The sequence below is a fragment of the Odocoileus virginianus genome, chromosome 3, assembly GCF_023699985.2.
Source record: "Odocoileus virginianus isolate 20LAN1187 ecotype Illinois chromosome 3, Ovbor_1.2, whole genome shotgun sequence".
Lineage (NCBI taxonomy): Eukaryota > Metazoa > Chordata > Mammalia > Artiodactyla > Cervidae > Odocoileus > Odocoileus virginianus.
Genome location: NC_069676.1, coordinates 81801590 through 81820448, shown reverse-complemented (window position 1 = coordinate 81820448; position 18859 = coordinate 81801590). Strand labels below are relative to the sequence as shown.

Genomic DNA, 18859 nt, shown 5'->3' with positions numbered 1-18859 from the left:
GATTGTGGAACTTGAGAATTACACTCTCAGCAAAAAGATATTTTTCTACCAAATTTTTGAGAGGACATGTGAATGTATTAGAGAATTTACGTTTGCCCTATGGGACTGTCTATAGTAGATTGTTTCTATACATTATATGTCAAGACTTGTCTATTGAGGCAAATACAGCAGGTATGCACTGGAGTATAAATTATAAAGTATGCTTACAGGGTATTTTTTTTTATCATGTCCTCACCCATTCTCTATTACCTTTCTTGTCCTCTAATTTTCATGAGGCTCTGTCGTGCATCTTATTTTCTATTTAGTGAAGAAGCTGAGTGATCGGTTATGTATGATAAGAGGAAAAATCAGTCAAATGTGGACAAGGCTGGCCTGATAAGACTGAAATGAAGTATGCTTTTGGTTGTGTAATAATTTCCAGCTGTGTTCTAGTTTAAGAAACCATCCAACATGACACTCCTAGCTTAACTCAGTCACACATTTCATACAGGTAGTATTTTTCAGATGGCACCAAGTTAGAAGGGATTGCTAACACTTCAGAAGAGAAGATCAGAATTCAAAGTGACCTTGATAAATTGAAGAAACAGCATGAACCAGATGAAAACACTGGCTTGCCACAGGTTCTTCAGGGGGGGAAAAAAGTCTAAGCTGGAATTCATCACTCATTTATTTATTCATTCATCCAGTATTTATTGAATTCCTACTATGTGCCAGCGACAAAGTGAATATTGGTTAATTTTAGTTTGGAATTCTGACACCTCCCTTGATAACTGGTCATTTTAGGAAATAAATCTCTCTCAAAATTGTACGTTCCTGCATTGTGCAAAACTAACAGGTTTCAGAAAAAAAATACAAGCAGATCAAGGAATACCATCATCATACTGATATATGTGTGTGTGTGTGTATACACATATATGTGTGTATAAATATATACATATATATACTATATATATGTATATACACTCTTCATTCTTTTTAAACACAAGTCACTTTGAGGAGATAAAATGTAGTATTTAATGTTTAACTTTGGGTTACAATAGGTTGGAATGGGGTTCCCAGGTAGTGCAGTGGTAAAGAATCCACCTCCCAATGCCAGGAGACACGAGACTCAGGTTCGATTTTTAGGTCAGGAAGATCCCCTGGAGTAGGAAATGGCAACCCACGCCAGTATTCTTGCCTGGAAAATGCCATGGACAGAGGAGTCTGGTGGGCTACAATCCATGGTGTCACGTAGGGTTGGACATGACTGAGCACACACACACACTTCCACAGGTTATAGTAAAAGTAAGTAAAAGATATTTTCATACTGTTTATGGGGTTCTCAAGGCAAAGTTACTGAAGTGGTTTGTCCTTTCCTTCTCCAGTGGACCACATTTTGTCAGAACTCTCCACCATGACCCATCTGTCTTGGATGTCCCTACAGGGTCTGGCTCATAGTTTCATTGAGTGGGCCTTAGGGAGCATCACTACTAACAAAGCTAGTGGAGGTGATGGAATTCCAGTTGAGCTATTTCAAATCCTGAAAGATGATGCTGTGAAAGTGCTGCACTCAATATGCCAGCAAATTTGGAAAACTCAGCAGTGGCCCCAGGACTGGAAAAGGTTAGTTTTCATTCCCATCCCAAAGAAAGGCAATGCCAAAGAATGCTCAAATTACCACACAGTTGTGCTCATCTCACACGCTAGTAAAGTAGTGCTCAAAATTCTCCAAGCCAGGCTTCCCCAATACATGAACTGTGAGCTTCCAGATATTCAAGCTGGCTTTTGAAAAGGCAGAGGAACCAGAGATCAAATTGCCAACATCTGCTGGCTCATTGAAAAATCAAGAGTTCCAGAAAAATATCTACTTCTGCTTTATTGACTAGGCCAAAGCCTTTGACTATGTGGATCACAATAAACTGTAGAAAATTCTGAAAGAGATGGGAATACCAGATCTTCTCACATGCCTCTTGAGAAATCTGTATGCAGGTCAGGAAGCAACAGTTAGAACTGGACATGGAACAGACTGGTTCCAAATAGGAAAAGGAGTGTGTCAAGGTTGTATATTGTCACCCTGCTGATTTAACTTATATGCAGAGTACATCATAAGAAACTCTGGGCTGGATGAAGTAGAAGCTGGAATCAAGGTTTCTGGGAGAAAAATCAATAACCTCAGATATGCAGATGACACCACCCTTATGGCAGAAAGTGAAGAAGAACTAAAGAGCCTCTTGATGAAAGTGAAAGAGGAAAGTGAAAAAGTTGGCTTAAAGCTCAACATTCAGAAAACTAAGATCATGGCATCCAGTCCCATCACTTCATGGCAAATAGATGGGGAGACAGTGGAAACAGTGACAGACTTTATTTTTGGGGGGCTCCAGAATCACTACAGATGGTGACTGCAGTCCTGAAATAAAAAGACACTTGCTTCTTGGAAGGAAAGTTATGACCAAACAAGACAGCATATTAAAAACCAGAGACATTACTTTGCCAACAAAGGTCCGTCTAGTCAAGGCTATGGTTTTTCTAATAGTCATGTATGGATGTGAGAGTTGGACTATAAAGAAAGCTGAGTGCCGAAGAATCAATGCTTTTGGACTGTGGCATTGGAGAAGACTCTTGAGAGTCCCTTGGACTGCAAGGATATCAAGCCAGTCCATCCTCAAGTAAATCAGTCCTGAATATTCACTGGAAGGACTGATACTGAAGCTGAAACTCCAATCCTTTGGCCACCTGATGCGAAGAACAGACTCATTTGAAAAAACCCTGTTGCTGGAAAGATTGAAGGCAGGAGGAAGAGGGGATGACAAAGGATGAGATGGTCAGATGGCATCACGTACTCAACGGACATGAGTTTGAGTAAACTCCGGGAGTTGGTGACGGACAGGGAGGCCTGGTGTGCTGCAGTCCATGGGGTCACAAAGAGTCAGACATGACTGAGTAACTGAACAGTACTGAAAACGTATTTTACTGGTTAAATCTTTATATGCTAAAATTCAGGAATACTCAATTCACTTTTAAAAATTTGATTCCAATAGTATTCTACCTTTGTTTTCTCCCTGCTGTCTTGAGGAAGAGTAATCATGCATCCTAGTTTGATTGGGACAATTGACATTTGCTTTTTCAGCATAATTATTAGTCTCTTTTATTCTCAGAAGTGATACACTGAAAAAATAAATTATGTGATCCCCCTAGTTTGATGTGTGTACCCAAACAGTGTGCTTTCTGATGGTGTCAACTAAGATGTCATTCCTGCCCTTGGACACCTGGAGAGACATAAATATCAACAGGTCTTTTCAAAGGAAACCAAGAACCAGAAGGATGAACAGACTTCACAAAGGAGCTAGTAGTCAAGAGGCCATTAAAACCGTCAAATTTGAGAACATAGGACAGTAAAGACTAATTAACAACTTACCAGATATAGTTCATCTTTGAGCAAAAGCCACATTAGATAGGTGTCTTTAACTTGAAAATCAGGTTCCCAAAACAAAATAAGCAGAAATGATAATAGTATGTGATAGTAACACCCATAAGTAACTAATATATACCTATCTATAATGAAAGTATTTTCATTACTTTTCCAGACTTTTCACCATTCCTTGAAATGGACATGTATATATTTTACTGGTAACCAAAATTTTATAACTATTTTATAACTGTTGTACCTAGGTTTTATTTCTCATAATCTTTTTCTCTTCTCAAATTTGTAGCCTTAGGTGTGAGGAAATAAAGAGTTAAATTTTTAAACAGCCACTGATATGCTCTCTAAAGCAATTATTCCTTCTGTCACCAAGAGATAAATGTACTACCACAGACATTACAAATGTGCTCTTCTAGACTCTAATACAAATTACTGTCAGACCACACCACTTAAAGCCTTCTTGCTCTTATTTAGTAAAGCCAATTCCTTGTGATTTTTAAAAAATATATAAAGAAGAAAATATCTTGCTCTGAGGATTGAGAATACGTTTTAACAATTTTTAACCCTTTTAAAATAACATTAGCTGCTTTTTAACTCTTTCAGTACCAAGACGCACAGACATTCTGGAGCAAGTAGGTGAGGCAGAGAGCCTCCGGTATTGGGGGAGTTTTCAGTGTCTGTTAGGTATGCAGGAAGCACCTCTAATCAATGAAAGGAACATTGAAGTTAGCCCGTACTTCAAGCCTCATGAAGACAAATTTAAATTGCAAAAAATGTCAACTAAGTTTACCTCCCTTATAGTCTCACCCGAAGCAGAAATGATCTCAGGGTCACACAGAGCATATCAATGTGCCTAGAGAATGTGAACACGATGCATGCATCTAAGTTTGTGATTTTGCACTATAATTTTTTCAATTCCCTAGGTCTGTGAAAAGACAAATCTAATCAACAACACATTTTGAGGATGCTGAACTTAAAAACAGAGCTACTTGGCAGCCCATAGGCCATAGAAAAGTGCCACAAATTAGGCTATGAGTGAAGCAAGGTTGTGAGTGAGCACTGTTTTTTTTTTTAAATCTTTTTAGCAGTTTATTATGGACATTTCAAATATAGGAGAACAATGAAAGAATTTTGTAATGAACACATGTATACCTACTACCTAGATTCTACATTTATCACATATATTTTATCACACTCATTTCTTATCCTTCTATCTTTCTTTAACCTCATTTTGGTTTTTTTTTTTCTTTTTTTTAAATAAAAAAAACTATTTTATATTGGAGCATACTTGATTAACAATGTTGTGTTAGTTTCACGTGTTCAGCAAAGCGATTCAGTTATACATGTATCTATTCTTTTTCAAATTCTTTTCCAATTTAGGTTATCACAAAATATTGAGTAGTGTTCCTGTGCTATACAGTAGGTCTTTGGTTATCTATTTTTTTAATTTATTTATTTAAAATGAAACAAAGATGAACATTTTTAATGACAAAAGATAAAATTCACAAATATAGAAGTATATTCATGTTAATACCAAACTCCCAGACTATCCCTCCTCCTCACCCTTCCCTTGGTAACCATAAGTTACTTCTGTAAGTCTGTGAGTCTATATCTATTTGTAAGTTCATTTGTCCTTTTTTTTTTTTAAGATTCCACATGTAATTGATATAATATTATATTTGTCTTTCTTCTTAATCTCCAAGTCCATCCATGTTGCTACAAATGGCATTATTTTATTCTTTTTAATGGCTGGGTAATACTCCATTATGTGTATGTACCACATCTTCTTCATTCATTCACCTGTCGATGGACATTTAGGCTGCTGCCATGTCATGGCTATTGTAAATAGTGCTACAGTGGACTTGTGGTGCATGTATCCTTTGAAACCACATGTTTCTACAGATATATGACCAAGAGTGGGATTGCTGGATTTTATGGTAACTTGATTTTTAATTTCTTAAGGAACCTGCATACTGTTCTCCATAGTGACTGTATCAGTTTGCCTCCCACCAACAGCATTTATTGTTTATAACTTGTTTGATGATGGCTATTTTGACTGGTGCAAGGTGATAGCACATTGCAGTTTTGATTTGTATTTCTCTAATAATTAGAGATATTGAGCATCTTTTCATGTGCCTCTTAGCCATCTGTATGTCTTCTTTGTAGAAATGTCTAGGTCTGCCCATTTGTTGATTGAGTTGTTTGATTTTTTTTAATATTGAGCTTCATGAGCTGTTTGTAAATTTTGGAGACTAATCCCTTGTTGGTCGCATTGTCTGTAGATAAAGTTCTCCCATTCTATTGATTGTCTTTTTGTTTTGTTTACTGTACTGTTTAAGGATTCCAGTCTGTAGATTGGAGAATGATGTAGAAATGCAGAGCAAAGAAAAGATGTGATGTGAGCCTGGAAGACTGACCAGTCCTCAGGTGTGTTTCCAGACCAGCCTCGCAGGCCCCGCACTGCTTCAGCCGCAGGCCTCCACTCTAACCACCAACCCCATTTCATTAATGTAACTACAGCAGCCTTGTTTTGTTCTTTGACCAAAAAAAAAAACATATATTTTGAGGAAAAAAGTGAAGAATTAAATAGATAAATAAGAAACAAGTGAGACAGAGAAATTGTCTTCATTAAAGAATAGAGGTTGTGTGTTTAAATTAACGGGAAATAGATGAAATACTATGCCAAGAAACGTAGACTTTCTGGCTTTGAGACTCTTTATCATGAAAAAATCTTGACACTTGATTTGAGAAACTTTCACTAAGCATAGAATACTACAACACCTTGGCCTTTCCTCCCAAACACAGACTATAACAGTGGGAGCAAACAGCTCTTGTTGCTCAGTCAGTAAGTCATGTCCCAGAGTGATCAATTCTTGGGCTCTAAGCCTACTTTATGGTCCAGCTCTTACTTCCGTACATGACTACTGGGAAAACCATAGCTTTGACTAGACGCACCTTTGTCAACAAGGTGATGTCTCTTCTTTCTGATACGCTGTCTAGGTTTGTCATAGCTTTTCTTCCAAGGAGCAAGCGTCTTTCAAATATATGGCTGCAGTCACTGCAGTGATTTTGGAACCCAAGAAAATACAGTCTGTCACTGCTTCCAGTTTCTTCCCTTCTACTTAACATGAAGAGATGGGACTGGATGCCGTGATCTTAGCTCTTTGAATGTTGAGTTTTTAAGCAGCTTTTTCACTCTCCTCTTTCACCCTCATCAAGAGGCTCTTTAGTTACCCTTCAGTTTCTGCCGTTAGAGTGGTATCTGCATATCTGAGGCTGTTGATATTTCTCCCAGAAATCTTGATTCCAGCTTGTGATTTATCCAGTCTGGCATTTCACATGATGTACTCTCCATATAAGTTAAATAAACAGGATGACAATATACATCATTGTTGTACTCCTTTCCCAATTTTGAACCAGTCCATTGTTCTATGTCTGGTTCTGTTAACTTCTTGATCTGTATACAGGTTTCTCAGGAGACAGGTAAAGAGATCTGGTATTCCCATCTCTTTAAGAACTTTCCACAGTTTATATGATCCACATGGTCAAAAGCTAGCATAGTCAATGAAGCAAAAGTAAATGTTTTTCTAGAATTCCCTTGCTTTCTCTATAATCTAGGAAATGTTGGCAATTTGATTTCTGGTTCCTCTGCCTTTTCTAAACCCAGCTTGTATATCTGGAAGTTCTCAGTTTACATACTTCTGAAGCCTAGCTTGAAGGATTTTGAGCATAACCTTCCTAGCATGTGAAATGAGCACAATTGTCTGGTAGTTTGAGCACCCTTCTTTCAGATTGAAATGAAAACTGACATTTTCTAGTCCTGTGGCCACTGCTGAGTTTTCCAAATTGGCTGACATATTGAGTGCAACACTTCAACAGCATCATCTTTTAGAACTTGAAATAGATCAACTGGAATTCCATCACCTCCACTAGCTTTGTTTGTAGTAATGATTCCTAAGGCCCACTTGACTTCACCCTCCAGGGTATCTGGCTCTAGGTGAGTGATCATACCATCATGGTTGTCTGGGTCATTAAGATCTTTTTTGTACAGTTCTGTGTATTCTTGCCACCTCTTCTTAATATCTTCTGCTTCTGTTAGATCCATACCATTTCTGTTCTTTATTGTGTCCATCTTTGCATGAAATGTTCCCTTGGTATCTTTAATTTTCTTAAAGAGATCTCTAGTCCTTCCCATTCTATTGTTTTCCTCTATTTCTTTGCATTGATCACTGAGAAAGTCTTTCTTATCTCTTCTTACTATTCTCTGGAACTCTGCATTCAATTGGGTAAATCTTTCCATTTTCCCTTTACTTTTCACTTCTCTTCTTTACTCAGCTATTTGTAAAGCCTCCTCAGACAACCACTTTGCCTTATTCAATTTCTTTTCCTTTGGGATGGTTTTGTTCACTGCCTCTTGCATAGTGTTACAAACCTCTGTCCATAGTTCTTCAAACACTCTGTCTACCAGACCTAATCCTTTAAATCTATTCATCACCTCCACTCTATAATCATAAGGGATTTGATTTAGGTTGGTCATACCTGAATGACCTAGTGGTGTTCCCTACTTTCTTCAGTTTAAGCCTGAGTTTTGCAATAAGGAGCATATGATATGAGCCATAATCAGTTTCAGGTCTTGTTTTTGTTGGCTGTATAGGGGTTCTCCATTTTTGACTGCAAAGAATATAATCAGTCTGATTTCACATCTGGTGATGTCCATGTGTAGAGTCGTCTCTTGTGTTTGTGGAAGAGGGTGCTTTCTATGACCAGTGTGTTCTCTTGACAAAACCCTATCAGCCTTTGCTCTGCTTCATTTTGTACACCAAGGCTAAACTTGCTTGTTATGCTAGGTATCTCTTGACTTCCTACTTTTGCATTCCAATCCCCTATGATGTAAAGGACATCTTTTGTTGGTGTTAGTCCTAGAAGGTCTTGTAGGTCTTCATAGAACCATTCTACTTCAGTTTCTTGAGTGTTAGCGGTTGGGGCATAGGCTTGAATTACTGTGATATTGAATGATTTGCCTTGTAAATGAACTGAGATCATTCTGTCCTATTTAAAATTACACCTAAGAACTGCATTTTGGACTCTCTTGTTGACAGTGAGAGATGCTCCAGTTCTTCTAAGTGATTCTTGTGCACAGTAGTAGAAGTAATGGTCTTCTAAATTAAATTCTCCCATTCCTATTCACTTATTTCAGGATTCCTGAGACACTGATGTTCACTCTTGCCATCTCCTGTTTGACCACATCCAGTTCATGGACCTGACATTCCAGGTACTTTCACCACCAGACACATTCACAGCTGACCATTATTTCTGCTTTGGCCTATCTGCTTCGTTCTTTCTGGAGTGATTAGTAATTGCCCTCTGCTGTTCCCAGCAACATATCAGACACCTTCTGATCTGGGGGCTCATCTTCCAGTGTCATATCTTTTTGCTTTTTCATATTGTTCATAGTGTTCACGTGGCAAGAACACTGGAGTGATTTGCCATTGCCTTCTGCAGTGGACCACTTTTTGTCAGAATTCTTCAGTATAACCCATCCATCTTGGGCGAACTGGCATGGCATGGCTCATAAATTCATTGAATTACACAAGCCCCTTCACCACGACAAGGCTGTGATCCATGAGAGAGGGAGGAAATAGAAAGGACGCTAATGCTGGGAAGTATTGAAGGCAAAAGGAGAAAGAGGCAGCAGAGGATGAGATGGTTAGATAGCATCCCTGACTTAAAGGATGTGAATTTGAGTTAACTCCAGGAGATAGTGAAACACAAAGGAGCATGGCATGCTGAAGCCTAGCTGGTTGCCAAGAGTTGGAGACGATTTATCTACTCTACAACAAGGACATAATACTGATGATAAATCTTAACTTATTCTAGAACTTGAAATAACCAATCAAAAAAGCACTAAAGAGCTAAGACCCAATATACACGCTAGCAAATTACTGTTGTTGTTTAGTTGCTAAGTCCTGTGTGACTCGTTGGGACCCCATGGACTGTAGCCTACTAGGCTTCTTTGTCCATGGGATTCTTCAGGCATGAATATAAGACTGTGTTGCCATTTCCTTCTCCAGGGGCTCTTCTTGACTGAGGGTTCAAACCCGTGTCTCCTGCACTGGCAGGCAGATTCTTTACCATGGATCCACCAGGGAGCCTAAATTTAACTCTAAAATTAACTCACTAGATATTAATACCACCAAATTGTACATGTAAATGGTAAATTTTATATTATATACTATAATTTTAAAGTTAGAATTAAAAATATGGTTTGTTTAAAAAAAGAAAAATCTTATGATTGTTTATGCCTCCTAAAATTCTAAGTTTTTCAGCTTTCCTGGTGGCTCAGTGGTAGAGAATCTGCCTGCCAAAGTGGGGGGCGTGGGTTCAATCCCAGTTGGGGAAGATCCCACATGCTGCGGAGCAACTAATAACTGTACACCACAATTATTGAGCCTGTGCTCTCAAGCCTAGGAACTGCAACTCCTTAGCCCATACATTGCATCTACTGAAGTCGGACCACTCTCGAGTCAGTGTTCTTCAAGAAGAGAAGCCACAGCAATGAGAAGCCTCTGCACCGTTAGCTAGAGAACAGCCCCTTTCTCCACAACTAGAGAAAAGCCCGCACAACAGCAAAGACCCAGAACAGTCAAAGATAAACAAATTACTTAATAAAACAAATTCTGAGTTTTAGCTCTGAGCCAGTTGTTTGTAGAAATACCTGATTACTTAATGAGGAGCTGAGTGAAGGAAGAGACATCTCTGAGCCAGATTTTCTAAACCAAATGGGTTAGGCGGGGTCAGAATAAGGCAGGCCTTGAGAATTGGTTAGTGTTATCTTAGGAATGTGTTTTAAATAAAACAAGTTTGGTCCTCAAGTCATCTTATTTTTGAGGTCTTTGTTACCATTATGGAGAGAGATTAAACAAATGACCAAGTAAAAAGAGGAGACAGGTGATAATTAAGAGCGGAAAAAATTAATTTTTAAACATTCAGAAACCTTGAGTACAGTGATTGCTTTGCTGTAATTGAGTATATGAGGACCATTAATTTGTTTTAAAAAAAGAAAGAAAAGTTGTTGGCACATCAAAGAATTAAGCAAAATAATCCCTATTGATACGTTCAAACTATGGTTAGGATGACTCTCAAATAAACCAAGATCTTCCCACCCCTGTAGAGAATGGTGTTTTTCAAGAGACCAGATAGCATCAGGATTGTATTTAATAATTTTTTTTCTTTTCAATTAAACTTCTAATGCTGGACAAATTCAAGTATCCTTATACAGTGCAAGCTGACATGGTACATTTCTCTACCACAAAATGTATGCCATAGGGAATTAATTCAGTTAAATTCACACTTACGGACTATTTAATGGCCTGTGATACCTCTCTAAGTGGTTCTTCAATGCCAGTCTCATGCTCCTTCTTTCCAGTCATTGTTCTGTGCCAGAAACAACGTTTCCCTCTTGCTTGGTCTCTGTGAAATACCAAGCAAGACATCATCGATTAAAACTGAAAGTGATAAGAAACCACCAACTGCCAGATCGTTGTAAAGGCAGCAGGTCTGTTTCCTCAGGTGGAATAAAAGGGCAGAAAACAAGGTTCCACATCGAATAGAATTATTTATAGCAATATTTTCTTCCCCATTTTGTAGAAAATAAAAGATATGAAAAAGCCACAAGGTTCTGCTCTTGTTTTGCATTTTAGTAACATGCTGGCTGAAGATCTGAAGACAGAGATAAAAGGCTTTAAGGTTCTAGGTGATAAGCACTTCTGGATTTCTTCCCACTTACTTCCCGTTCACAGAAGTACCAGATGAGAGATCTTGGCTTTATGCATCAGTTCTAGCAATGTTACTCTGCAGGGGAAACTTCCTGCTGGAGCTTCCACCTCTCCGTTCATCATCCCTCCTTTGCTGGTAGGGTATGTGTTGGTACAGCCTTTTGAAAATAGTTTTAAAATTAAAAACATGCATACCTCTTGATCTTAACATTGCATAAATATTTCTGTAGGATTATTTTTTGAGATGGGGGAAAGCAGCCCCTGACATCCAGAAACTGGCCTTACACAGGGAGGCCTGGATGGTGCTGATTGCTTATTTGGCACCCATAGCTAGAAGGAGGTATTCTTCTGTTGGACATTTAAAAAATCTCATAGAACACTAACACTGCCCAAGGTCACTTGGTGACTGTGATGGAGTGAGACCAAAGTAAAACAAAACAAAAAAGTCCTGGAGTCTTACCCAAAATTGCCAAACCAAAAGCCAAATTCTGTGTTTTCAAATACCCTCTTCCTGAGATCCCTCATGGTTCACCATGATGCATGATCTCCCTTATTGCAACAAGCAATAAACCCAAATTACTTTCTGGGGGTCTTCGGTGGAAGGGCAGAAACAGCTCTTTGAGAAATAATATTGCTTACAGCAATATTCGTAATAGCAAAAATTGGATCCAACCTATTAAGAAATTTGAAAATGATTTGATGTGTTATAAATACATCCATTTTATGAAATAGGTCTGGATGCATAGTTATTGGAATGGGGAAAAGAATGTTTAAGCTGTGCTGTTATTTTGGAGGAAAAGGGGAAGCAAGTTAAATAAAATCACAAAAAAATAGGATACTGTTCTATGTTTAAGAAAAAAATCTGTGTGTGTGGTGTATATACAGAAAAAGTTCTGAAAGAATGCACATCCAACTCTTAGCAGTACAGTGAGGAAGAGGTAAAAAGAAAATTTCATATTTCATGTTATGCACATCTATATTGTTTTAATTTTGACAAAGTTCTGTAATTTTTATAAAGGACTATAATTTTTATTTTTTTAACTTATTTTTTTATATTGGAGTGTATTTGACTTACAGTGTTGTATTAGTTTCTAATGTACAGCAAAGGATTTAGTTATATCCTTTTTCACCTTTTTCACATATGGGTTATTATAGACTATTGCATAGCGATCCCTGTTGTCTATTTTATATATAGTAATGTTTATATGTTAATCCTATCCTCCTAATTTATCCCCCCCACCATTTCTCTTTGGTAACCATCAGTTTGTTTTCTAAGACTGGTTTCCATAATGGCTGTACCAATTTACATTTCCACCAACAGTGTAGGAGCATTCCATTTTCTCCACCCTCTCTCCAGCATTTATTGTTTGTAGACTTTTTGATGATTACCATTTTCTGACCTGTGTGAGATGATACCTCATTGTAGTTCTGATTTACACATCTCTAATAGTTAGTGATGGTGAGCATTTTTTTCATGTGCTTTTTGGCCATCTGTATGTCTTCTTTGGAGAAACGTCTGTTTAGATCTCCTTTCCATTTTTATTGGATTTTTTAGTTTCTGATATTGAGCTGCATAAGCTGATTGTATATTTTGTCAACACATCTTTTGCAAATGTGTTGTCCCATTTTGTAGTTGTCCTTTCATTTTGTGTATGATTTTCTTTGCTGTGCAAAAGTTTTTAAGTTTAATTAGGTCCCATTTATTTACTTTTGTTTATTTTTTTTTTCATTTCTCTCTGAAGTGGATCCACGGAGATACTGCTGTGTTTTGTGTCAAAGAGTGTTCTGCCTATATTTTCCTCTAAGACTTTTAGACTGTCTGATCTCACATTTAGGTCTTTAATCTATTTTGAGTTTATTTTGGGGTATGGTGTTAGAGAATGTTCTGATTTAATTTTTTTTACATGTAGTTGTTCAGGTTTCCCAGCACCACTTATTGAAGAGATTATCCTTTCTGCATTCTGTACTCTTGCCTCCTTGGTTGTAGATTAATTCACCAGAGATGCATGGGTTTATTTCTGGACTATTTTATCCTATTCCATTGATTCATGTGTCTGTCTGCATTCCAGTACCATACTGTATATATGACTATATTGTTGTTGTTCAGACCTCAGTCATGTTCAACTCTTTGCGACCCCATGGACTACAGCATGCCAAGCTTCCCTGTCCTTCACCATCTCTTGGAGCTTGCTCAAACTCATGTCCATTGAGTCAGTGATGACATCCGACCATCTCATCCTCTGTCCTCCCCATCTCCTCCCGCCTTCAGTCTTAAACAGCATCAGGGTCTTTTCCAATGAATCACTCCTTCGCATTAGGTGGGCAAAGTATTGGAGTTTCAGCTTCAGCATCAGTCTTTCCAATAGATATTCACAGTTGATTTCATTTAAGATTCACTGGTTTGATCTCCTTGCAGTCCAGGGAACTCTCAAGAGTCTTCTCCAACACCACAGTTCAAAAGCATCAATTCTTCTGCGCTCAGCCTTCTTTATGGTCCAACTCTCACATCCATATATGACTACTGAAAAAACCATAGCTTTGACTACATAGACCTTTGTTGGCAACGTAATGTCTCTGCTTTTTAATATGCGGTCTAGGTTAGTTGTAGCTTTTCTTCCAAGAAGCAAACGTCTTTGAATTTCATGGCTGCAGTCACCATCTGTGGTGATTTTGGCACCCAAGAAAATAAAGTCTGCCACTGTTTCCATTGTTTCCCCATGTATTTGCCATGAAGTGATGGGACCAGATGCCATGATCTTCGTTTTTTGAATTGTGAGTTTTAAGCCAGCTTTTCACTCTCCTCTTTCACTTTCATCAAGAGGCTCTTTAGTTCTTCTTCACTTTCTGCCATAAGGGTGGTGTCATCTGTATATCTGAGGTTATTGATATTTCTCCCAGCAATCCTGATTCCAGCTTGTGCTTCAGCCAGCTTGGCATTTCACATGATGTACTCTGCATAGATGTTAAATAAGCAAGGTGGCAATATACAGCCTTGACGTACTCCTTTCCCAATTTGAAACCAGTCTATTGTTCCATGTCTGGTTCTAACTGTTGCTTCTTGACTGGCATACAGGTTTCTCAGGAGGCAGGTGAGAAGGTCTGGTATTCCCATCTCTTGAAGAATTTTCCACAGTTTGTTGTGATCCACACAGTCAAAGATTTTAGTGTAGTCATTGACAGAAGTCACTAAGCAGAATTTCTGGAACTCTCTTGCATTTTCTATGATCTAATGGATGGCAGCAATTTGATCTCTGGTTCCTCTGCCTTTTCTGAATCCAACTTGAACATTTGGAACTTCTCAATTCACGTACTGTTGAAGCCTAGCTTGGAGAATTTTGAGCATTATTTTACTAGCATGTGAAATGAGTGAAATTGTGCAGTAGTTTGAACATTCTTTGGCATTGCCCTTCTTTGGGATTGAAGTGAAAACTGAGCTTTTCCAGTCCTGTGACCACTGCTGAGTTTTCCAAATTTGCTGGCATATTGAGTGCAGCACTTTAACAGCATCATCTTTTAGGATATGAAATAGCTCAACTGGAATTGCATCACCTCCACTAGTTTTGTTCATAGCAATACTTCCTAAGGCCCACTTGACTTCGCACTCCAGGATGTCTGGCTCTAGGAGAATGATCACACACCATCATGATTATATTGGTCATTAAGATCTGTTTTGTATAGTTCTGTGTATTCTGAAAGTGAAAAAGGAGAGAGAAAAGGTTGGCTTAAAGCTTAACATTCATAAAACTAAGATCATGGCATCTGGTCCCATCACTTCACGGCAAATAGATGGGGAAACAGTGAAAACAGTGTCAGACTTTATTCTTTTGGACTCCAAAATCACTGCAGATGGTGACAGCAGCCATGAAATTAAAAGACGCTTACTCCTTGGAAGGAAAGTTATGACCAACCTGGATAGCATATTGAAAAGCACAGACATTACTTTGCCAACAAAGGTCTGTCTGGTCAAGGCTATGGTTTTTCCAGTGGTCATGTATAGATGTGAGAGTTGAACAGTGAAGAAAGCTGAGCACCGAAAAATTGATGCTTTTGAACTGTGGTGTTGGAGAAGACTCTTGAGAGTCCCTTGGACTGCAAGGAGAGTCAACCAGTCCATCCTAAAGGAGCTCAGTCCTGGGTGTTCATTGGAAGGACTGATGCTGAAGCTGAAACGCCAACATTTTGGCCACCTCATGCGAAGAGTTGACTCATTGGAAAAGACCCTGATGCTGGGAGGGATTGGGGGCAGGAGGAGAAGGGGACGACAGAGGATAAAATGGCTGGATGGCATCACTGACTTGATGGACATGAGTTTGAGTAAACTCCAGGAGTTGGTGATGGACAGGGAGGCCTGGTGTGCTGCAATTCATGGGGTCACAAAGAGTCAGACACACTGAGCGACTGAACTGAGCTGATGTTTTCTTGCCACTTTGTCTTAATAACTTCTTCTTCTGTTGATTACTATAGCTTTATAGTGTAGTCTGAAGTCAGGGAGCTTCACTCCTCCAGCTCTGTTTTCTTTCTCAATATTACATTGGCTGTTTAGGGGTCTTTTGTATTTATAGACAAACTTTAAGATATTTTTTGTACTAGATTTGCAACAAAAAAAAAATGTTAGGGATTGCATTGAATCTGTAGATTACCTTGGGTAAGATAGTTATTTTGACAATATTGATTCTTCTAATCCAAAAACATAATATATCTTTCCATCTGTTTTTGTTATCTTGATTTCTTTCATCAATGTCTTATAGTTTTCAGAATACAGGTCTTTACCTCCTTAGGTAAATTTATTCTTAGGCATTTTATTATTTTTGATGTGATGGTAGATATGATTGCTTCCTTAATTTCTCTTTCAGATCTTTTGTTAGTGTATATAAATGCAACAGGTTTCTGTTTATTAATTTTGTATCCTACAAGTTTACCAAATACATTGATAATCTAATAGTTTTCTTATAGCACCTTTAGGAATTTGTTTTGTGTGTGTGTGAGTTAAGTTTTATCTGGGGCAAAATGAGGACTGCAGCCCAGGAGGCAGTGTCTCAGATAGCTCTGAGAGACTGCTCCAAAGCAGCAGTGGGGGACAGGCTATATATAAAGTTTTTGTGAAGGGGGACTTCAATACCATGAAGCACTCATTTTTCAAAAGGCTTCTTGTTAATCATGAGGATCTGATATCACCATGAAGGCATTTAGTGCTTCTCTAGATATGAGGAGATGCAAGGATTGAGATAATAAAATCTGTTCCTAAAAACATCCAACTATCTAAACACCTGTCCCACCAGAATCCCTGGAGCACAGAATGCCTCACTCCACCATGAACTCCCCCCAGGGTTGTTGAAGGTCAACAGCTATAGCAGCATGGAGTTCAATCTCCTCAGAGCCAGATGGCAAATGCCTTTTGTTCAGTTGTTGGTAAGTGCCAATTTGTAGTTGACACAGCCCCCTTGTGGTCATAAATCTGACCATGCTTTCAGGGGTATTTCATGACCATTTGTCCTGTTGCTGGGAAGGCTTGTTCCCAGTTCTAAAGAAGGTTTTTGTTGATAAGGCACTCAGTGTGCTGTTAGTGGACTAGGTCTTAATAGTCAAAGATCTCTGGACACCTGTGTTCTAGCTATGGTCTAAGAAAGTATTCCCTCTCTTTGCATCTTTTCATACCTAGAGTTACACTATTACAATCATTGATCATATATCGAGCTATATATTTGATCAACTGCTTCATGTCCAGTCATCATTTTCATTGGACGCTCAGTCATACACTTGGTAATACAAGAAATAATGTGAAAGAAGCAAAATACAAATGGTATGCTGCTGCTGCTGCTGCTAAGTCACTTCAGTCGTGTCCGACTCTGTGCGACCCCATAGACGGCAGCCCACCAGACTCCCCCGTCCCTGGGATTCTCCAGGCAAGAACACTGGAGTGGGTTGCCATTTCCTTCTCCAGTGCATGAAAGTGAAAAGTGAAAGTGAAGTCGCTCAATCGTGTCTGACTCTTAGTGACCCCATGGACTGCAGCCTACCAGGCTCCTCCATCCATGGGATTTTCAGGCAAGAGTACTGGAGTGGGTTGCCGTTGCCTTCTCCAACAAATGGTATAGTGGAATTAAAAGTAAGTATTTTAACCATGAGCTTCCCACACCAGTTTTTTTAAATAGCCAGGACATGGAAGCAACCCAGATGCCCATCAGCAGACGAATGGATGAGGAAGCTGTGGTACATATACACCATGGAATATTACTCAGCCATTAAAAAGAATTCATTTGAGTCAGTTCTAATGAGATGGGTGAAACTGGAGCCCATTATACAGAGCGAAGTAAGCCAGAAAGATAAAGACCATTACAGTATACTAACACATATATATGGACTTTAGAAAGATGGTAACGAGAACCCTATATGCAAAACAGGAAAAGAGACTCAGATGTATGGAACAGACTTGTGGACTCTGGGAGAAGGCGAGGGTGGGATGTTTCAGGAGAACAGCATTGAAACATGTATATTATCTAGGGTGAAACGGATAACCAGCTCAGGTTGGGTGCATGAGACAAGTGCTCGGGCCTGGTGCACTGGGAAGACCCAGAGGGATCGGGTGGAGAGGGAGGTGGGAGGGGGGACTGGGATGGGGAGTACATGTAAATCCATGACTAATTCATATCAAGGTATAACAAAAACTACTGTAATGATGTAAAGTAATTAGCCTCCAACTAATAAAAATTTAAAAAAAAAAAAAAAAAAAAAGATCATCAAGACTAGGGAATGGGTCACTTGAAGCAGAAATCTGATTTTTCACGTGGTTCAAATGTGTTACATTAAAGGATTCACCAGGCATGAAAATATAGCATTCAGTTTGAATTATAGCACAGATATCTCCCTGAGATGCTTAAGGTGTCAAGGGCCTTGCAGTTGTGGAACAATGCCTTTCTCATCATAGAGATCTCAGAATTCAATAGGCTAATAGCCCAATTACTGTCATTTAAAGCTTATGAAAGTTGTTAAGGCTTAGATATGGTCAATTACATCCTCCAACCCCACTGAATGCACGTGCGCATGCACACACACACACACACACACGCACGCTGCTAAATGGTCATACCAGTAGAATACAAATCTTTGACCCATTGGGATCATACCAATGGTAGATTGGTTAGGGCTACCTCTTACTAGTTAGCATGTAATGACCTTAAATTCATGGGAATCCCAGGCCACACCTTCATATCCATGCCTGTAGATGTGAAGGCCATAAATTAGTGCCACAAATCCACTGAGTTCCATACCAATCTCTCTCTCTAAGGTTAATAATATACATAGTTCATAAAGCACCCAGCCTTATCTCATAATTACCAGGTTGATCATTTTATGTTTAGAATCATTACATCTGCAAACAGTGACAGTTCTTTTCTAGTTTGGATTCTATTTCTTTTTCTTCTCTGATTGTCATGGCTTCCAAAGCTATGTTGAATATAAGTGGCAAGAGAAAGGACTGTAATTTTTTTAAACTTCCTTCTCAATAAACAAGTGCCATATGATCATATATATGATCTGTGTATGTGCATTATATATGTTAAGAGGGTGATAGATATACTTTTTTCTGCATCTGCTATTCTATATACATCACAGAAAACATCCACAGCAACTGCTGTAGCCCTTCCTCAGTATTTATAATAGCTATATAACATTTCATAATAAAGAT

The 18859-nt window shown here is 38.6% G+C and overlaps 1 long non-coding RNA gene across 2 annotated transcripts in view; it reads left to right on the top strand.

The window, feature by feature from the left end:
• LOC110145537 (uncharacterized) overlaps positions 1-18859 on the top strand; it is a 143850-nt gene that overhangs the window by 68393 nt on the left and 56598 nt on the right. The window contains exon 5 of one of the 2 annotated variants that reach the window (XR_011486983.1): positions 8598-8672. The exons of the other annotated variant lie outside the window; for it this stretch is intronic. This is a non-coding gene — a long non-coding RNA (uncharacterized lncRNA). The remainder of the gene's footprint in view (positions 1-8597; positions 8673-18859) is intronic. 2 annotated transcript variants of the gene reach the window in all.